The 19,389-nt window shown below is 41.8% G+C and overlaps 1 long non-coding RNA gene across 1 annotated transcript; it reads left to right on the top strand.

The window, feature by feature from the left end:
- Window positions 1–719: 719 nt before the first annotated feature.
- On the top strand, window positions 720–18,604 carry LOC144898142 (uncharacterized). Its single transcript, XR_013627043.1, has 3 exons — window positions 720–814; window positions 5,663–5,736; window positions 18,208–18,604. It is a non-coding gene; the product is annotated as an uncharacterized LOC144898142 (long non-coding RNA).
- The last annotated feature ends 785 nt before the right edge of the window (window positions 18,605–19,389 follow it).

Genomic DNA, 19,389 nt, shown 5'->3' with positions numbered 1-19,389 from the left:
TATTTGCAGTTGAAGCAGCACTTCCTGTGCTTTTGTAGCACCATGCTGCTACCGGGCACGGTGCTCATTGCCATTTCCGCCACTCTTAAATCTTGATTGCTGGCAAGAAATGAAAGACCCATCATATCACTCTGCATGTGGCTGCAAAAAAAAAAAAGATTTCTCCCGTCTTTAATTCACAACCCTGACTCATCTCCCCTGTTTAAAGATTGGTAAACTCCACTGGGAAGGTAATGTGAGAGGAAATTGGTCTAGATGTGAGTGGTGTGTGTCACAGATGATCATTCGTGTCGCATCTGCTTAACAGAAACACAATATAGGAGAACAGTGCAGCCCAAAGTGATTGCTTGGTTTGGTGCGTCACAAGCAAACCACCCCCACAGTGCTGTTTGAGCGTCTAAGCATCTTTCTGTTTGCATTTACTGCACTGATACATACATAAGTCATATTTTAAACCCACTTATATGCAGATGAATCTACAAAAACACAGAAAATATTGTCACTCTTTGTTTATGCGACAATTGTGTTTCGGCATACATGAAAGCAGTCACAAAAACAGACATAAAGAGGAAATATTATTTCTATCCCAGAAGGATAAGGCACATGTACTTCATATACAGAGTCAGGCAAAATGATCTGACACATTAGTAGGTTAAATAAAAGGTAAATAAAGTAAAGAAACAAATAAGTGTTTCTTTATAATGCCATTGTTTTCTTTTTCAGTTGCCGCCATGAATTGGACTGGTGACCATTGCGCTTTCATTGATCCTCCGATTCATCCTCACGTTGACGAAACCCAAGTCCTGATGATCAGGTATCAGAAGAAACCAATGAAAATGTAAATAAAACTGTGAGAGAATGTGAGTTGAACGCGTTTACTTTCATTTTTGGTTTGTTTGAATGTCCCTTGGCTGCACAGCGACCAAGTGGTTAGCACGCAGGCCACACATTTAGGAGGCCCGAGTTCAATTCCACCCTCGGCCATCTCTGTGTGGAGTTTGCATGTTCTCCCCATGCATGCGTGGGTTTTCTCCGGGTACTCCGGTTTCCTCCCACATTCCAAAAATATGCTAGGTTAATTGGCGACTCCAAATTGTCCATAGGTATGAATGTGAGTGTGAATGGTTGTTTGTTTATATGTGCCCTGTGATTGGCTGGCCACCAGTCCAGGGTGTACCCCGCCTCTCGCCCGAAGACAGCTGGGATAGGCTCCAGCACCCTCCCGCGAGGACAAGCGGTAGAAAATGAATGAATGAAACAGAATGGCATTAATGTACTTTTCGAACATACTTGTTGTTTTATTTTATTTGCCTTTTATTTAACCTACAAATGTGTCAGATCATTTTGCCTGACCCTGTAGATATAAACACTCCAAAGGAATCAGTGCCAGCAATGATGATGCATTTTCACCAGGTGTCTGTCAATTGTGCAGCTGTCTTGTGATTTATTTTGGTTAAGTCACTCAGGTGCACCACACATCTGGTCCTAAAAATAAGAAATAGTCAAAAATCCATCCGAAATGGCTGATAGCTGACAATGTTTCCATCTGTACCAACCTGGGCTGTACCGCCTTAGATTGGATGTAAATTATGCACCACACAATGATCCAGTATGCAAGTAATTCTGGTTATAAACAGTCCCTAATGCCTAATGGACTCGAACCGCTGAGAATTCGTTCACGTCATCGGAAAACACAACATCAGTGGAGAGAGTGTTCCCGATTAGACCTCAACAGCGTAATAAGACACCCACGAGGTGCAGCCTAATTAAATGGAATAGGTTCTTTTTCATTATAGAGTTCCGCTGATTGTTGTTTTGCGGGCTCGCTCGTCAGGATCAAGCGATGCAGCAAGACCTCACGTGAGCGGTGGATAGTTCCAATTAGATGCCAGAGTCGAGTCAAATGCACCAAGTTTCACCTATGCAGGTTGGAAAAGTCCACCAGGAGCGGTGTCATTAGTGCAAATGCAGGGATGTGTTGTATTTGTGTTCTCTTGACGGGTGGCCAATTAATGTCGACGCTGTGGGCGAAGATGCTGTCAATGCAGCCTGGTTGTAATTAGTCACCGCAACAATTGGGTGACCTCTAGGAATTGAATTCATTAATGTCAGCGGTAACATTCATATAGTAAAACACGAAGTCTTGCGGCAAAAATCAATGATGCACAATCCATTTAAATGGTGCAAGAGGCCTTTATACAGTAGAGAATATTGCTTTGTAATTTATGGTGCACACAAAGCCACTTAAAGAGCCCTAGTCGTGCCTTGATGCATATGCATGACTTCTCGGCGAGGATGCGTGCCTCCCGCCACCCGTCGAGGCACCTCGGGGGGAAGCTGAGAAACGGGGGTTGTTAATAAATCCACTGTGGATTTGCATTGTTGCGCGCTGTCAACACTTCCTTTACAAGAACAATCTAAAAGGTCTGGGAAGTCGTAGGTTCACACTTGGCGAGTTGTTGTTGTGTGCTGAGAACAAACATCGTCTGTGAGCTTACGAGCACATTTAATATGCAAAATCTTCATCTCCTGTGGAGAAAGACTTCATGTTACCTGGAAATGTTTCCAAGGTTCAATCAAGCCACTTCCAATGTACCAGGCGTCGGAAGGGATTCGTCATTTCTGGTGTGTTTGTCATCAGGAAAGAATTGTTCACAATAAGACACACTTAGGCTGCATGGCGATTGACTGGTTAGCACGCAGGCCTCACAGCTAGGAGACCCGAGTTCAATTCCACCCTCTGGCATCTCTGTGTGGAGTTTGCATGTTCTCCCCGTGCATGCGTGGGTTTTCTAATGAGCAACCTACAGTATACAGCCTATCCCAGCTGTCTTTGGGCGGGAGGCGGGGTCCACCCTTGACTTGTCGCCAGCCAATCACAGGGCACATATAGACAAACAACCATTCACACTCACATTCATACCTATGGACAATTTGAAGTCGGCAATTAACCTAGCATGTTTTTGGAATGTGGGAGGAAACCGGAGTACCCGGAGAAAACGCACAGGGAGAACATGCAAACTCCACTCAGAGATGGCCAAGGGTGGAATTGAACCCTGGTCTCCTCGGAGTGAGGTTTGCGTGCTAACCACTCAATACATCTTAGTTCTTTTTCCTATTAACTGTATATGAAGTACATGAACCCTATCCTGTTCTTGGAAAAGTTATGATACTTTGTTGTAAAACTCTGATCACCACCTGGTGAGCTTGGATATACAGTACAATCCTCCATCTTGGCAGCATAAACATATCCACAATTTACTGCTCTCCAGCTAGTGATGTCAAAAACAAAAAATAATAATTTCTCAAACCACGCAGGTATCATATAATTATAATTGCACATTACTTACAGACGTGTTAAATTTGTGTGTCTATCTGCGTCACAAGCTCAACTGAATGAATTATTGAAGCCACTAGGTGTCGCCTGGCAAAAGACAACCACCACCACCACACTTGAACTTAAAGACAGCGCCTGTTCAATTCCAAATAAATATTGGTATGAAAGTCAAACCTAGCTATGAGTGACAGAACTCAAATGTAGGCTCAAACTCCAATGTAGTCACTTTCAATGCATTTTGTGTCAAATTGCTGCTTCACATGACAGCAACTATTTGTGACAATTTGAGTGCACAACAGCAGAATTGCTCCCAATCAGTTGAAGTGGCATCTGATTGTTGACTTAGCATCAAACTACACCCACGTGCACCATCCACTCTGTTTTTTTTTCCCACTTTCCTCAATGTGTAGATCTTCTGTGGGTCGAGTGCCAGGAAGCATTGTTTGAAACGTCTGTTTGGGTGGAGCCCTGAAGGTATCATTCAGAGAGATCCACTGTGAAGTTCAGTCATCACAGGGTGGATGGATGTGAGGAGACAGCTGGAGTGATTCGAACGCATACTCATGTGCGTGGACACGCTTGTTCACACGCACACATGCGGGTCCCTAGGGGTCAGGTGCACTCTGCCAAGTCGGAGAAATAAACTATTGACGCAAAAGGGGCCCTGAGGATAGCATCACAATCTATCTACTGTATGGCCCATCTACTGTATATGTTTTTATATACAGTCCACCTATTTTGACATCTCATTCATACGAGTGCTGCCGAGTATTGCATTTCTTGCAGGGAAAAAAAAACATACTCATTTAAATATTGGAGCAAAGCCGCTGTGTAACTATCAGTCTATCCAAACAAGATAGTGCCAATTGTTTTCCCTTTCTTCTCGGTTCAAATCTTATCCAAAGGAGCTTAATCTATTCCAAGGAGTGTTTACAGCATAACACAGAGACTTTTTATTTTTTTACAAATCAAATCCACTGTGCTAACATTTCCCACATTTGGAAATGACTTGCATTAACCTGTGGGTTTTAACATTTGTATTTATTTACTGCCCGTAATCTGTCATAATTAGCTCTTAAAACAAACCGCACACAAAGAGATGTCATTAAGTTGCTTAATACCTGCAAAGGTCAGACAGGCTGAGTAATATTGAAAATAAATCCCCCTGCTATAGATAATTTAAGTCATAATGCAGCGTTCACTCACCTGCAGAAACTCGCTCAAAGAAAATACAAAATATGTCTCTTACATTGTGCAGGAGTGGCTAATAATGTGTCTTTTGTAAAATTGACACAATAAACAGAATATAGTATCATTATTAAATAAACATGTTTTTTTAAAATGGAGATTCCCAACTATGATTGTGTACAGTACAATGTAAGCTTTCACTTCCTGCCCAGAGGGGGCACTGTGTCACTGTTTGGGGTGGGGGGTGCATGGTGAGCTCCAGGTCAGCGGGGGAAACTGCAACTGCATTTATTCCCCCTCCTTACATCACCTCTCCTCTTGACAAAGTGCACACAGCTCCCGCGAGGCATACTAATGCTGCTGATGCGCATTAGCCTCGCAAATCTGCCATTCAACTCAAGCCAGGTGGTAGAAAAGTAAACAGCCATCACATAGATAGACTTCTGATATGTTTGTTTCTTGTGCATATTGCCATTATGCACAGTCATGAAAACAAAACAATGCCCAAATCAATGCTTGGCTGTCGTCATGCATGCTTGCAGCAGGGGCCATTAGGAGCCTGGTTTATTCCACATACCGCCGCTGCGACTCCCCCAGCTGTGAGCCGTGCAAAAGAGCGTTTTCCATGTGATGCGTCTGCTTGTTTGTAGTCCGAACAAACATGCACGTCATGCCAAATGAGACATGCATCTTTCATGCACGCGAGGCGGACTACAGCGCTGCTGTTGCACCCTTAGCATCTAATTTGTCTCTCTGTGGGAATATAAACGACATGTTTGCTGTTTTGTTTGCAATCAGGCCTATTATATTTTTACATACATAATTTCCATATCGGGGCGGCACGGCGGTCTAGTGGTTAGCGCGCAGACCTCACAGCTAGGAGACCAGGGTTCAATTCCACCCTCGGCCATCTCTGTGTGGAGTTTGCATGTTCTCCCCGTGCATGCGTGGGTTTTCTCCGGGTACTCCGGTTTCCTCCCACATTCTAAAAACATGCTAGGTTAATTGGCGACTCCAAATTGTCCATAGGTATGAATGTGAGTGTGAATGAATCCGCGACCCTCGTGAGGAAAAGCGGTAGAAAATGAATAAATTAATTTCCATATTCACTCGTGTTCTACTATATTTATATTTAAGGTCACAGTGGATCTGGAGCCCACCTGAGACAACGTGGGACGAGAGTGGGCGTGCTCGTTGGACTGGCACCCAAGGTAATTTCACACAAGTTTTGTTGTTTTTTTTTACTCAGGAAAGGGAGTCATTTCATCCAAACCAATTTTAGCACATTAGCACTCATCAAACCAGTTTGTCCTATAACAAACTTTCACAGTTGCCATGCTTTTGCAACAACAAACAACAAAGTTAAAGACGTGAAGTTTTCTGGCTCATTCCCCCTCCCCACTTTTAGAAACATGATGGATGAAAAAAAAAAAAAAACACAGGGAGAAAACATTCCGGGCAGCATTTTTTTTTTGAAGCTCTGAAACGGCGGAGTACTCTCTTCAACCAATCTCTCCTTCGCAGGCGCTCGCTGGCGCACTGCGGGAGTCACGGTGGCGCACTGTTGTTGCTTCACCAGGGAGAGAATGAGAGAAAATGGCAGCAAATGAAGTTGGCCGGCTATGGAGTATTGTTCTCTGCTGCTTGTGGTAATGAACAGGCTTTGGGAACAGACTGGGGGAAATTGGTTCCCGATAGGCCTTCTTTTTCTCATCTGTCAGGTGGACTGGCCACACATGAACACACACACACACACTTGTGTAAACACTTGCATGCGGGTTGCTTACACACACACACACACACACACACACACACAACATAAGAATAAACTCCAATAGGTTTGATTCAAGCCCTGGTTGTCCACATGAAGATGGATGATACAACAAGATAGCTATTAGGCACTGTAATACACTTCTTATCTTAGCCCACGGCTATTCAGCTTAATTCTTCTGAAAAATACATTTTCATAAAGAACATCCTGTCTGATTCCACCACACCATAAGAGTCCCAGAAAAGTAGTTTTCATGCATGCATCCATCTTTATCCTTCATCGGACTCCGCCGCCTAAGCAAAGAATCCTGTAGTTCCTTCTCCCTCGCTACTTTGCCCAACTCCTCCCGGCGGATCCCGAGGCGTCCCCAGGCCAATTGAGAGACATTGTGTCTCTGAAGTGTCCTGGGTATCCCCTGAGGCTTACTACAGGTCGGACGTGCCCTGAACACATCTCGAGGGCATCCGAGCCATCTCATCTGTCTTCTCTCAATGCGGAGGAGCAGCAGTTTTGAGACTCACTCATGAACCCCGAGGTACTTAGACTTCTCCACTTAACAAGTGGATCGGATCATATCCTCGGCTCGTAGATGAGAACCAGGGAACCACGGACGTGCTGATTCTCATACCAGCAGCTACGCACTCCACTGTGAACTGATACAGTGTGTGGTGAAGATCACAGGACCACATTATCTGGATAAAGGACCGTGATGGGAATAAGTAATGCAATAGTTACTTTTACTGGTAACTAGTTACTTTTATAGTGGAGTAACTCAGTTACTATTTTGGAGAAGTAACTATAACTACTTTTTTAAAGTGATGTGCCCAACACTGAAAAAGGAACCCCTCAGTGCCCTGGCTGCACCTCGGAATTCTATCCATGAAGGTAATCTGTGACTAAGGGCAGCCCTGGCGGAGTCAAACCCTCACTGGAAACCAGTACGACTTTTTTTTACCGGCAATGCAGACCAAGCTCTGACACTTCTCACACAGGAAAAATGGCTCTTTTGTTTTTAGGCCCTTCTCTGAGAACTTTGCTGTTTTTAGGCACAAAACAAAACCACAGTCAAAGATCCTCTGTATAGCAGGAGGGCTCTGCTGTTTGTAAAACACCAGCTGCCAAAACTCTCGTCAAAGATCTTCTATACTGTATGACAGGAGCACTCTATGCCAGCCAAAGATCCTGCATGTAGCATTAGCGCTTTGCTGTTTTTGCACCTACTGCAAAACTCTAGTCAAAGATCCTCTATACTGTATGACAGGAGCACTCTATGCTAGCCAAAGATCCTGCATGTAGCATTAGCGCGTTGCTGTTTTTTCACTGACTGCAAAACTCTAGTCAAAGATCCTCTATACTGTATGACAGGAGCACTCTATGCTAGCCAAAGATCCTGCATGTAACATTAGCGCTTTGCTGTTTTTGCACCTACTGCAAAACTCTAGTCAAAGATCCTCTATATTGTATGACAAGAGCACTCTATGCTAGCCAAAGATCCTGCATGTAGCATTAGCGCGTTGCTGTTTTTGCACTGACTGCAAAACTCTAGTCAAAGATCCTCTATACTGTATGACAGGAGCACTCTATGCTAGCCAAAGATCCTGCATGTAGCATTAGCGCGTTGCTGTTTTTTCACTGACTGCAAAACTCTAGTCAAAGATCCTCTATACTGTATGACAGGAGCACTCTATGCTAGCCAAAGATCCTGCATGTAACATTAGCGCTTTGCTGTTTTTGCACCTACTGCAAAACTCTAGTCAAAGATCCTCTATATTGTATGACAAGAGCACTCTATGCTAGCCAAAGATCCTGCATGTAGCATTAGCGCGTTGCTGTTTTTGCACTGACTGCAAAACTCTAGTCAAAGATCCTCTATACTGTATGACAGGAGCACTGTATGCTAGCCAAAGATCCTGCATGTAACATTAGTGCTTTGCTGTTTTTGCACCTACTGCAAAACTCTAGTCAAAGATCCTCTATACCAACTGCCAAAACACTAATCAAAGATTTTCTATATGACAGGAGGAGCCCGGCTGTTTTAAGTACCTAGTGTCAACATCTCCGTGTAGTACTTATTGACTCCCACTACTTGTTGTGTTTGAGATAGTTTGCATGCAGCCTGTAAAAAAAAAAAAGAAAAAGAAAAAAAATCCTTTCTATTTCACAAAGGCTCTGTGATTTGACTGGACATAGAGAGTTCATTCATAATTAATTCTCTCTCTCCCAACTTCTTCTTGTTTTATCTGTCCCCGAGCAGAAAATAAAATATTAACACGGATGCACAAATCAAATGTCTCCACGGTGCTCTTCATCTGGTAGCTCGAAGAAAGTCCCCATCGATTGGGGGCGCCCCCCCAATTGACAATACACTAAAAGCTAGTCCGGGTTCTTGTGTGCAGCGATTGATGGACCGGCTGGTAAATAGGAGGATGCTGTTATGATGTAGGATTGTAAGAGAGGGCTCGCCATTGAAGTCAGAATGGAAAAGAGAGTGTAGCTACACTACCCGTGCCATGAATAAATGAACACCCCTCTGCCTGGCAATAACGTGGTACAATCCGTTTTGTTCCTACCGTCTTTGTGTTGCATTTTTTGACTGGTATCCGACATTTATAGGCTGTTTTTATAAACAAAATAATAAATAAACTGCTATTATTGACATGGCCGTGCTAATAATAGACTATACTCTATTAGAAGGGAAAGGTCTTGCTATTTACTTGATTTATATTGTGTTTTACATTTTTTTTTAAAGATATGATGACTTTATTCTCATATCTCTTTTTTAAACCGATATTAATAATGTTGGACACGCTTGTTTGTCTATATGTGCCCTGTGATTGGCTGGCGACCAGTCCAGGGCGTGCAGCTGGGATAGGCTCCAGCATGCCCAGCATGGTATTTGAAACTAACCAAACTATAATCCTAAATAAAAAAAAAACCCCATACATTCCATTCATATGAACAGAGCCAGAAATATATTAGTGGTTCGTACATTACAGTATTTCTGCCCCCTCTCTATGAAAAAAAAAAAAGAAACCCTTCATGATGGATGTTTCCACCACTTTTTTGTATGTCTTATCAGCCTGGTACAGAAGCGCTTATCTGCATTAAAGAATTCATTACAATTTTAATTGTGATCAGCCACTCGAGGACGACTCGCATATGAATGCAAATGTTATTTAAAAAGGCATCCTGTTGGGTTATTATTCTCATTCAGCCTGCATAAATCTGCACTATTAAAAAAAAAAAAAAAAAAAAAAAAGCAAACAGCACGGCCAGCTTTAGAATGACTGTAGTTGCATTCAAGAACCTCTCGGTTTGATGAGATGATAGTAATACAAGGCGGCGGCGTTGGGAGCGTTACAAAGCAGTGTTTGCTCTTCCCTCGATAGACTGCGGATTAAGTCAAGCTGCTTTTGTTGGTTCTCCTGATTGCCGTGGCGAGCATTACTAGTCAAAGGGTCTCATTAAGAGCAACGTCGGCCCTCCATGTGCTCAATAAGAGCGTTCTCTCTTCAAGCATGCGATGACCTCTGAACCTCTATTATTGTAAAACATGACAATCCATATCCTCTCGCTTCTATTTATTTCCCCTGCCCTTCTCTCATTGTTTGACTCAGCTTGACACCTTACGCTGCAATGTTTATCCCCTGTGAAATATTTAATACCCGCAGGCCTGTGTGTACATACATTTCTACACGTACAGACGGGTGTTCATGCCACATGCATACAGACCATTTAGTGCTAATGTCAAGTAAATTAGCACCATGACGTGTTAATGTTTTATTTCCATTCATGCTTTGCATGATTCAGAATATAGGAGGAGCATGTTCTTGCAACAAATAAGGGTGTCTTTTATGTGTTAAATTAATTTCATTTATTCATTTTATACCGCTTATCCTCACAAAAGGGCGGGGTACACCCTGTACTGGTGGCCAGCCAATCACAGGGCACATATAGACAAACAACCATTCACACTCACATTCATACCTATGGACAATTTGGAGTCGCTAATTAACCTAGCATGTTTTTGGAATGTGGGAGGAAACCGGAGTACCCGGAGAAAACCCATGCATGCACGGGGAGAACATGCAAACTCCACACAGAGATGGCCGAGGGTGGAATCGAACTCCGGTCTCCTAGCTGTGTGGCCTGAGTGCTAACCACTTGGTTGCCGTGCAGCCAAAATGGATTTCAACTTTGTTAAATAGTTTTTGTAAATGTATTTCTTTTAATATTATGATTTTACTTCCATAATATTTTGTATACTTTTTCCCCAACCTAACTTTCCAAACAATTACAACATTATTTAGTTTTGCTTGTTTTTAATATTACAACTTTTAAAAAATAAATTTTCCTTTTTAACAACCCCGTGCATTGTTTTCCCTCATAGTATTACAACATTATTCTTGTAATCTTTATTTGGTTGTTAAATAATTATTAATGAATTAATTACTTAATTAATTTAGTTATTTGTAAAATTATTGCATATTTTTTCTTTTTTTGTTTTTTTTAAAAGTTCTCTAGTTAAATTATATTTCGAGAATGTGCCACAGGCCAATAAAAAACACAGTTGTGTGCCACAAATGGCCCCCGAGGCCACACTTTGGAGACCGTAGCCTGAGCTAAACCATTTCCATCATTTTTAAACAGCAACATATTTCTGCAAATATTGCCCCTGAGTGATGAAATGACAGCAAATAGCATGAGTAGCTATTGCCTACGAGTGATGAAATGACAGAAAATGTGTCAAATTAGCAGATACGAGGTTGCAGATTTAGTGAAACGCACTCCAACTAACACGTCCTTAACACATGCCTTAACACACCATCACATACTGATGGTGGACAGACGTGTTAAAGCTAAGCAGCAGCACTCAGTCACTTATTAAAAGCAGACTTTTCTCTGATATTTATTCTAAGGAGACTGAGCCCCATTTCCTTGTGTTTAATGATTTATTTTGGACATACAGACCTGATCAAAAGTTTAAGACCATCCCTCAAAAAATTTAAAAAAAAACACTCCAAACCAGAACAAAAACATTTCTCAGGAGGACTCAGTAATGAGTAGCTCCACCGTTCTTGTTAATCACGTCAAAAATTGGTTTGGACATGCTTGATGCGAATGTTTCCAGGAGGCTATTGGGAACATTTCTCCAAGTGGCTTCACCAAGAGCATCAACTATCTGGAACTGATGGCCATTTTTATAAACTTCCCTTGCCATCCATTCCCAAACATCTGCACGTAACCGCGCACCATTTGACGACCCTGTACCACCTGAAGCTCCTGTGTTCCACTGAATGAAAAAGCACCCCAGGTCATTATGGACCCCCTTGACTGCACTGGGTAGGAAAGCTCTCAGGTGGTATCTCCTTGTCATGCCAGTAACGTTGGAAGCCATCTGGACCTCATCACATTTCAGTGTCCCATGTTCGATGCTCCCTGACATAGACTAAACAGGCGTTGAAGGAGATGAGGGCTTTCAAAGCCATTTTAAGGGTCTTTATTTGGGTTGAGGACCGCCCTGTGTCTTGACAAACAGCCAATCGGATCGTCCCGAAATGTAGAACGACTGTCTTACTGCATCCAACCTCAGCAGCAATGGCACGCTGATAGAGGTGTTGCTTATGCAGCTCGACGATCCGACCACTTTCAAGAAGAGAAAGCTTCTTAGCTTTAGCCATCAGGAGGGCTCCCACTTCTTGCTTTTGCATATTGTAGCTCTACGTAAAACCTCATTAAGGTCCAAAAGGGAAAAAAAAGGATGAGAATGTGTCATAGTAAAGTCAATAAAGTTTTTAGATAGATTATTCAGTAATAAAGAATATATAAAAAAGTACAGGAGTAACAATGGACATGGACGTTGTGTAGTATTAAATGAGCTGATGTAATTTTCACTATCAGTTGTGCATTTTAATTGCCCGCCGTCACTTTAATCAGCTTTTTTAATTTCCGGCAAAACTTGGAAATGTTTTTGGAACCACTTTGGGGACATGTGCACAAATTAGAAGCAAAAATCTTTCCCGTTGCATTAATCCAGGCAGTCAAGCGTCCACGCCCCGTATGTTGTTGTCGAGCGATCTGATGGTGTTTCGGGATATTTTGGCACCAGCGTGAAGTGAGCGATTAGTTATTTTAGCACACCTAACGTCGCTCCCGCCCTGCATATTGTCATCGTAATGACATGATGAGGCAATTAGGCCATCGCTTTGACACATTGAGAGCAACATGCGAGGCTAATTATCTATTTTAATTTGAGACCCATTCAGTCCAACTGAATGGTGTCTTGTTTAGGTTTTTACTCGGGATGTCATAAGACACCCAACTGACGGGATGAGATGATGCATGAAATTTGGCCCACAAGATGAGATTTTAACATTAGAAAAGCACAAAGTAGTAATATGAGTGGACAAAATGATGAAATTAGAGACCAACAGCTTATTTCATTCATTCATTCATTCATTTTCTACCGCTTATCCTCACGAAGGTCGCGGGGGTGCTGGAGCCTATCCCAGCGGTCTTCGGGCGAGAGGCGAGGTACACCCTGGACTAGTGGCCAGCCAATCACAGGGCACATATAGACAAACAACCATTCACACTCACATTCATACCTATGGACAATTTGGGGTCGCCAATTAGCCTAGCATGTTTTTGAAATTTGGGAGGAAACCGGAGTACCCGGAGAAAACCCATGCATGCACGGGGAGAACATGCAAACTCCACACAGAGATGGCCGAGGGTGGAATTGCTAACCACTCAACCGCCGTGCAGCCCTCTTATTTATTTCAATGCTGGCTTATTTTCTGTGATGCTCCGTATTGCGTTGTGGACTCCTATAGAGCAGCTACACATGATAACTCACGCAGAAAGCTTTCTAGATCTTCTGGATTCTCCACCTAGTCCAGTTGTATTAATTTATTCCATCTACAGGCAGCCTCCGGGCACGCCCACTCATTTATGATGATGATTTATCCCATTCAGCTTGTACCCGAGCACGCCTATATAAGGAAGTCCAAGTCACTGTAATGTCACAGGGATCTGGTGTTGGAAAAAACTCTCTGATACTGAGCGTTCGGCGCCATCTCACATGTGCAATTCTCATTGTCTGAAACGTCAGCATTGTTGATGACGAGAATACCACATTATAACAACATTTATAGGTCAGAAAAGTGACAAAGCATAATAGGTCCCCTTTAATATTGAATCCTGCTTTGCAGAAATTCACTTCACGCGGTCAGGTCTGGGACCAGTTAACTGCACTAAACAAGGGACGACTGTATATCTCGGGGGGTAAAAGAGCCATTTTACCCTCTAGACTGGAGCTGCAAAACATCATTTAAAAACAATATCTTTGGAAAGCTTTAATGTTTCTTAATTTGAACAGGTTTTAACAGCAGAAAAAACAAATAGTGCAGTGTGCATGTGTAATGGAAGCCAACTCATCGAGTAATGACGGCATCATCTTGGTTAAAACTCAATGAAAAAAAATGCCTGAAAAAATGTGTAGCAACATGCTCACATCCTGAGCGAATGGAATGGAATGGCCTTTATTGTCATTATACAAGATGTACAACGAGATTAGAGAACTTCTCCTTTCAGTGCAATAGTCAAGTTAAAAAAGTATACAAAAAGTAGAGTAAAAAAAGACAGTTTAACAAGATATAAACAAGATATCCAAGATATACATATAGTATTGCACAGGAGCATATAAAGGAGCAGACATATTGCAGATATATTAAATTTAGTGCAGTGATGAATGGGTCTTAGTGCAAATAATGACTGGTGTATACAGATGAGTAAAAGTCACATATGAGTGTATTGTATTGAGTTGTTAAATAAATAAATATGTTTTCGAGGTAGTAACAGAGGCAGTGATGAAAATATTGCACATTTGCATTATGCTAATGACCGGGCTCGTTGTATGTCTGCGAGTCTCCCAAGATTTTGATTGACTGCCAGATTTGGAGGGAACTTTGGGGTATCAAAGTAGTTCAGAGGAGAAAAGGCGGAGTTGATCAAGTCGTCTTACTAGTGTAGACTCTCACAGAAAGTCAGATTTTTTTCAAAGATGTGTATTTTTCCCATTAAAAAAAATCACAACAAAGAGGCTGAAGAGCCACATGCAGCTCTGGAGCCGTGGGTTTCTGTCCCTTGGTTTAGCTAAAACCATCATAACATAAACATATTCGGCTATTCAGCCCAGCAATGACCTCAGACCGCAAATCTGGTTAGCTAAAGGTTCCACTTCCAGGTCTTCCTATCCTGCCGTCTTTCATAGTGCAGTGTGACTATCATTCAATGTGGATCCTAATTCCACGACTTCTTGTCGAGCAGGCCCCCCGCAACATGATAGTGATGTCAAATGTTGTTGAATGTCATCTTCCAACTGAATGGTTGTTTGTATGTGAGTCGCATCCTCCATTTTTCCTTGTTGTCATGGTGATGTGATCTTTAATATTTATCAGGATCCCGGATATCTTTCATACTCCAAGTACCTTCAATCTTTTCCTGCTTCTTCAAGTTGCGTGCGATGTCCGCATTGTGTTTTGTCAATTGTTCATTCATGAAGAGCTTTCAGGAAAATAACACAACTACTGAACATAAGCGGTTGTGGTTACATGGTGGGACTTGTAGTGCAGCAACGCTTTCATTTTGTGTATTTTCTGCTTCCCGAGTGTGTGTTCCGGTTGTATCCCAAGTGCTTTATTGTGCAAGTCAGCCGTGCTTAGCATCCAGCCTGCTGTCCCACCATGTCAGGTATTTACAAACCTCGACAGTGCAAGACAGATCGGCGAGCTCCAAGCTGCCACACATCCATCCTTCCAAGGGCTTCCAAAGACAGCCTTCAGCATGCATTACTCAGCCCCATGCTGCTTCCAACCACCTCACATTTTCCTCCCCTCCACTCTCTTCGCAGGGTAAGCATCATCAGGAAGTGTGGGTCGCCGTTTGCCTTGGTCGCATGTACTATGTTGCGAGCTCAAGTGTTATTCTCTTTCGATGCCACTTTGAGTGACAGGGTCCCCTGCGAATAGTGCTTACATTTCCTGCGGTGCGCTGTCTGCCACCTCAAGTTGTGTTGGCCTCGTGTTTGTTTGCATATTTGCGTGTGCTTCTCTGTGTGCGGCTGGCACCTGAAAGCTACCGCTTCCTGTTTTCGCTTTTGTGCAGACACAAATGACAGGAAAAGCTTGAAGGATGTTGAGTTTACTATCATGTTAAAAAATAAATAAAAATGCCTGAATTATATTGGGCATCTAAAAAAGTCCACTAGGTTTTTATGGGGAAAAAAAATACTGGAAGATTGCCTTTTTTATACATACCCTGAAAACTAAATGAGTAATGTTCTCTGCCTCCAAAGTAATAACCATAACCAAAATCATATGTTGAAGGGGCCTGAGGCAAAATGCTTAATCCCTTACTCTTGCAGGAAAGCGGCTTAGTTACAGGATACACAAGATGACAGGTTACTCTAAGTAGTCTTAGAATGTCTCCAATGCTGGAAAACTGAGGTAAAGGTGCAGATTCACTTTGGCTTCATTCAAAAATAATGTAGCATTTTCAGTGTGACAAGCATTTAAGCTTCTATTTGTGGTCAAAATATGTAATGTGTGAATGCTGAGAGTCTTATAAGGATGCTTTTATTTAGAAAATGCATCTCGACGAGCATTCGAACATTTAGTAGTACATCAATAATATGTGTGCATGCACAGATACTTTTTAGAAAGAGACACACACTCCACCGTGCCAGAGTATGTTGTACATATGTTGTATATGAATGCTGAGAGACTTTTGAGAATGCTTTTATTGTGAAAATGCTGCCAGACGAGCATTCGAACATGCTATTCTACGGTCGAAATACTGTATTTTCTGGACTATAACCTTGGTATCCTCCTAGACCCCACCCTTTCATTTGAACCCCACATCAAACAGTTAACCCGTACTGCATTCTTCCATCTTAAGAACATAGCCCGACTCCGTCCATCACTTACATTCTCTGCCGCTGAATCCCTAATCCATGCATTCATCACCTCCAGAATTGACTACTGCAACAGTATTCTCTACGGTACACCATCCAAAACCCTCAACAAACTACAATATATTCAGAACTCCTCACCTCCACCTGCTCCCGAGAACACATTACCCCTGTCCTCCAAAACCTCCATTGGCTTCCCGTCCCCCACCGCATTCACTTCAAAATTCTTCTCATCACCTATAAAGCCCTCCACGATCTGACCCCCCCATATCTCACAGACCTCCTCCATCCACATAATCCCCCGCGTCCCCTTCGCTCCTCAGACTCCAACCTCCTGGTACTCCCCTGTAAGACCAAGCTCTTTTTAATGTCTAATCTTTTATATCTGACTGCTGTGCCCCGCCCCGCTTTTTTAACTGTGTATTAACCAATGAATGTTGTATTTTGGTGTGTCTTTCATTCTGTTTACTTGTTCTATTCAACTTCATTCTTTTGTAAAGTGTCTTTGAGTATCTTGAAAAGCGCTATGCAAATAAAATGTATTATTATTATTATTATTATTATTATTATAAGTCGCTCCGGAGTATATGTCGCACAAGGTCAAAAATGCATAATTAGGTAGAAAAAAAAACATACATAAGTCGCTCTGGAGTATAAGTCACAGGAACAGCCAACCTATGAAAAAAAGTGCGACTTATAGTTCGGAAAATGCAGTATTTTCCGGACTATAAGTCTTTCCGGAGTATTAGTTGCACAATGGCAACAATGCATAATTAGGTAGAATAAACATACATAAGTCGCACTGGAGTATAAGTCACATTTTTTGCAGGTAATTTTCCAAACTACTTGACCAAAACAGACATTACGTCCTCTTGGAAGGCAAGTTCTAACAATAAAAGAATAGAGAACAGGCTGAATAGGTGTAAGATATGCTAACACAATGGTTATTCAGCTACACAAAAAATAAACAAACAGAAAAGGTGTCCAGTGTTTATGTAACATAAGCAATTTTTTCATTTATAAGTCGCTCTGGAGTATAAGTCGCAGGAACAGCCAACCTATGAAAAAAGTGTGACTTATAGTCTGGAAAATACGGTGTGTTGTGTGAATGCTGGAAGACAAGCATGCTAGTGTACGTCCAAAATTGTGTTTTTCTTGTGTAAATGCTGATAGAAAAGCTTTCCAGAATGTGGTAATACAGCCAAAATATGGTTTGTGAATGTTGACAAACAAGCATGAAAACATACACAATTTTTTCTCATATTACGTTATTGTCATAAAATTAGTAGAATATTTTTCTCTTAATATTTTGACTTTATTTTTCCATTTTTGCTATTTGTTTAAGTTAAAATAATCTTTATAGAATGTGCAAACAGCCCCTGTGTTGCACTTTACTTCCTAAATATGATGGATGAATCTTTTCATTGTGTACGTGGTGAAAATTAAGCATTTCAAAATGCAATAGCATCCAGAATGTGTTGTACAATTGCTTTTGTGTGAACGCTAGGACTTTCACACTATTGTGCATCTTAATAAAGGCAACATTATGTGTGGGGAAAATGTGTGTCTGTAGGTGCTCAGTGTTGTTGTTGTTTGCATTTTAACAGCTTGCGGTGGCATGATCAGGTGCAATGCTGTGATGGAGGAGTGTGAGGGTCTTTTCTTTTTTTAGCTGCACTATCACCTGTGTGTGTGTGTGTGTGTGGCATTTTAGAATCTAACAAGCACTAAAAAACAGGAGATAAATGTCATGCTAGCACATACAGTGCGCCTCATGCACCGTACACAGTGATCTACAAGCAGCCATATCTTCCAAGGTGAGTATGTCACCTTGACATTTTAGTGGAGAAAAATGGCTATGGTCTTGTCTGTATAAAGCGTAGTCTAGTGTGTTTATCCCATGTTCAAGAAGATACTGTATGCGCATTTTTTTCCCAGTTCAACTGACCAACGCATGATGAATTGTTGCCTTTATCCTCAAGTGGCTTTGGACCTTTATTTTTGGGACTCCTCCCCAAAAGGCACAAGCCACCAGGGACTACACTGTCTGCTTTAATCCACCAAGTTCTAAATCTCCAGTATGACGCTCGTCTCCAAGAACAATGCACCCTGGAGCTTGGGGAGAACGGCGGCATAAGGGAGGGAATAGAGAACCACTTAGGGCTGTTGAGAAAGTGAGCTAAATCCTTTGTGAATACACAATGTTGTGTTGGAAGATACCCCAGTGGTTGTGTACTACTTTCCTTTCATGTTGAAATCTGCCATTTTGTTTGCATATTATAAGGCTGCGTTCAATTGGCTTGCTACTGTTGTTTGGAAAAACACAAAAAATACTTGGTGCGCACTTTGGTGTTGTTTGTTAGTGTTGATACTTTGTCATTTCTGTCTCTGGGACAGTCAAGGGCAGAAGTTTTGAGAATGATACAAATATAAATTTTCAGTCTGCTACAGTTTTCATGGTCGTGATTTGTATGTATTCCAGAATGTTATAAAGAGTGATAAGATGAAAGGAAATTAATTGCAAAGTCCCTCTTTGTCATGAAAATGAACTTAATTCCTTGAAAAAAATTCCACTGCATTTCAGCCCTGCCACAGAATGACATCATGTTACTGATTCTCTGGTTAACATAGGTGAGCGTGTTGACAAAGACAAAGGATGAACATGACTCTGTCATACTGCTTGATTGAAAATAACATGTTGGAATATTAGTTTTTCCTCTGTTAACCTTGATTACCTGCAAAAAAACAATACATGCATCTGCAAAAACTGCTTCATGGGCAAGGATATTGCTCCGAGTAGGATGGCACTTAAACCAAGCATTTATCAGATCATTAAGAACTTCAAGGTTGAGTTGTTGTGAGGAAGGCTTCAGGGCGGCCAACAAAGTCCAGCAAACATCTGGACCGTCTCCAAAAGTTGATTCAGCTGTGGGATTGGGGCAGCGAACCGACGCCCATCTGTCCAGACGATGAACCGTATGAACCGTACTAGCAGAGCAAGCACACCAGAGTTCCTTTTAAGCGAAACAAATGTCTATACGGGCTATAATACATCCTTATATGATAGCACACCGTTAAAGATATTACAGACATTGGTTGGAACATTTATCAAATGATGGT

This window comes from Doryrhamphus excisus, linkage group LG2 (assembly GCF_037039965.1).
Source record: "Doryrhamphus excisus strain RoL-2023G ecotype Guam linkage group LG2, RoL_Dexc_Guam_v1.1, whole genome shotgun sequence".
NCBI classification, from domain to species: Eukaryota; Metazoa; Chordata; class Actinopteri; order Syngnathiformes; family Syngnathidae; genus Doryrhamphus; species Doryrhamphus excisus.
The sequence above is the reverse complement of the archived record's forward strand: the minus strand, read 5'-3'. Positions and strand labels throughout refer to the sequence as shown.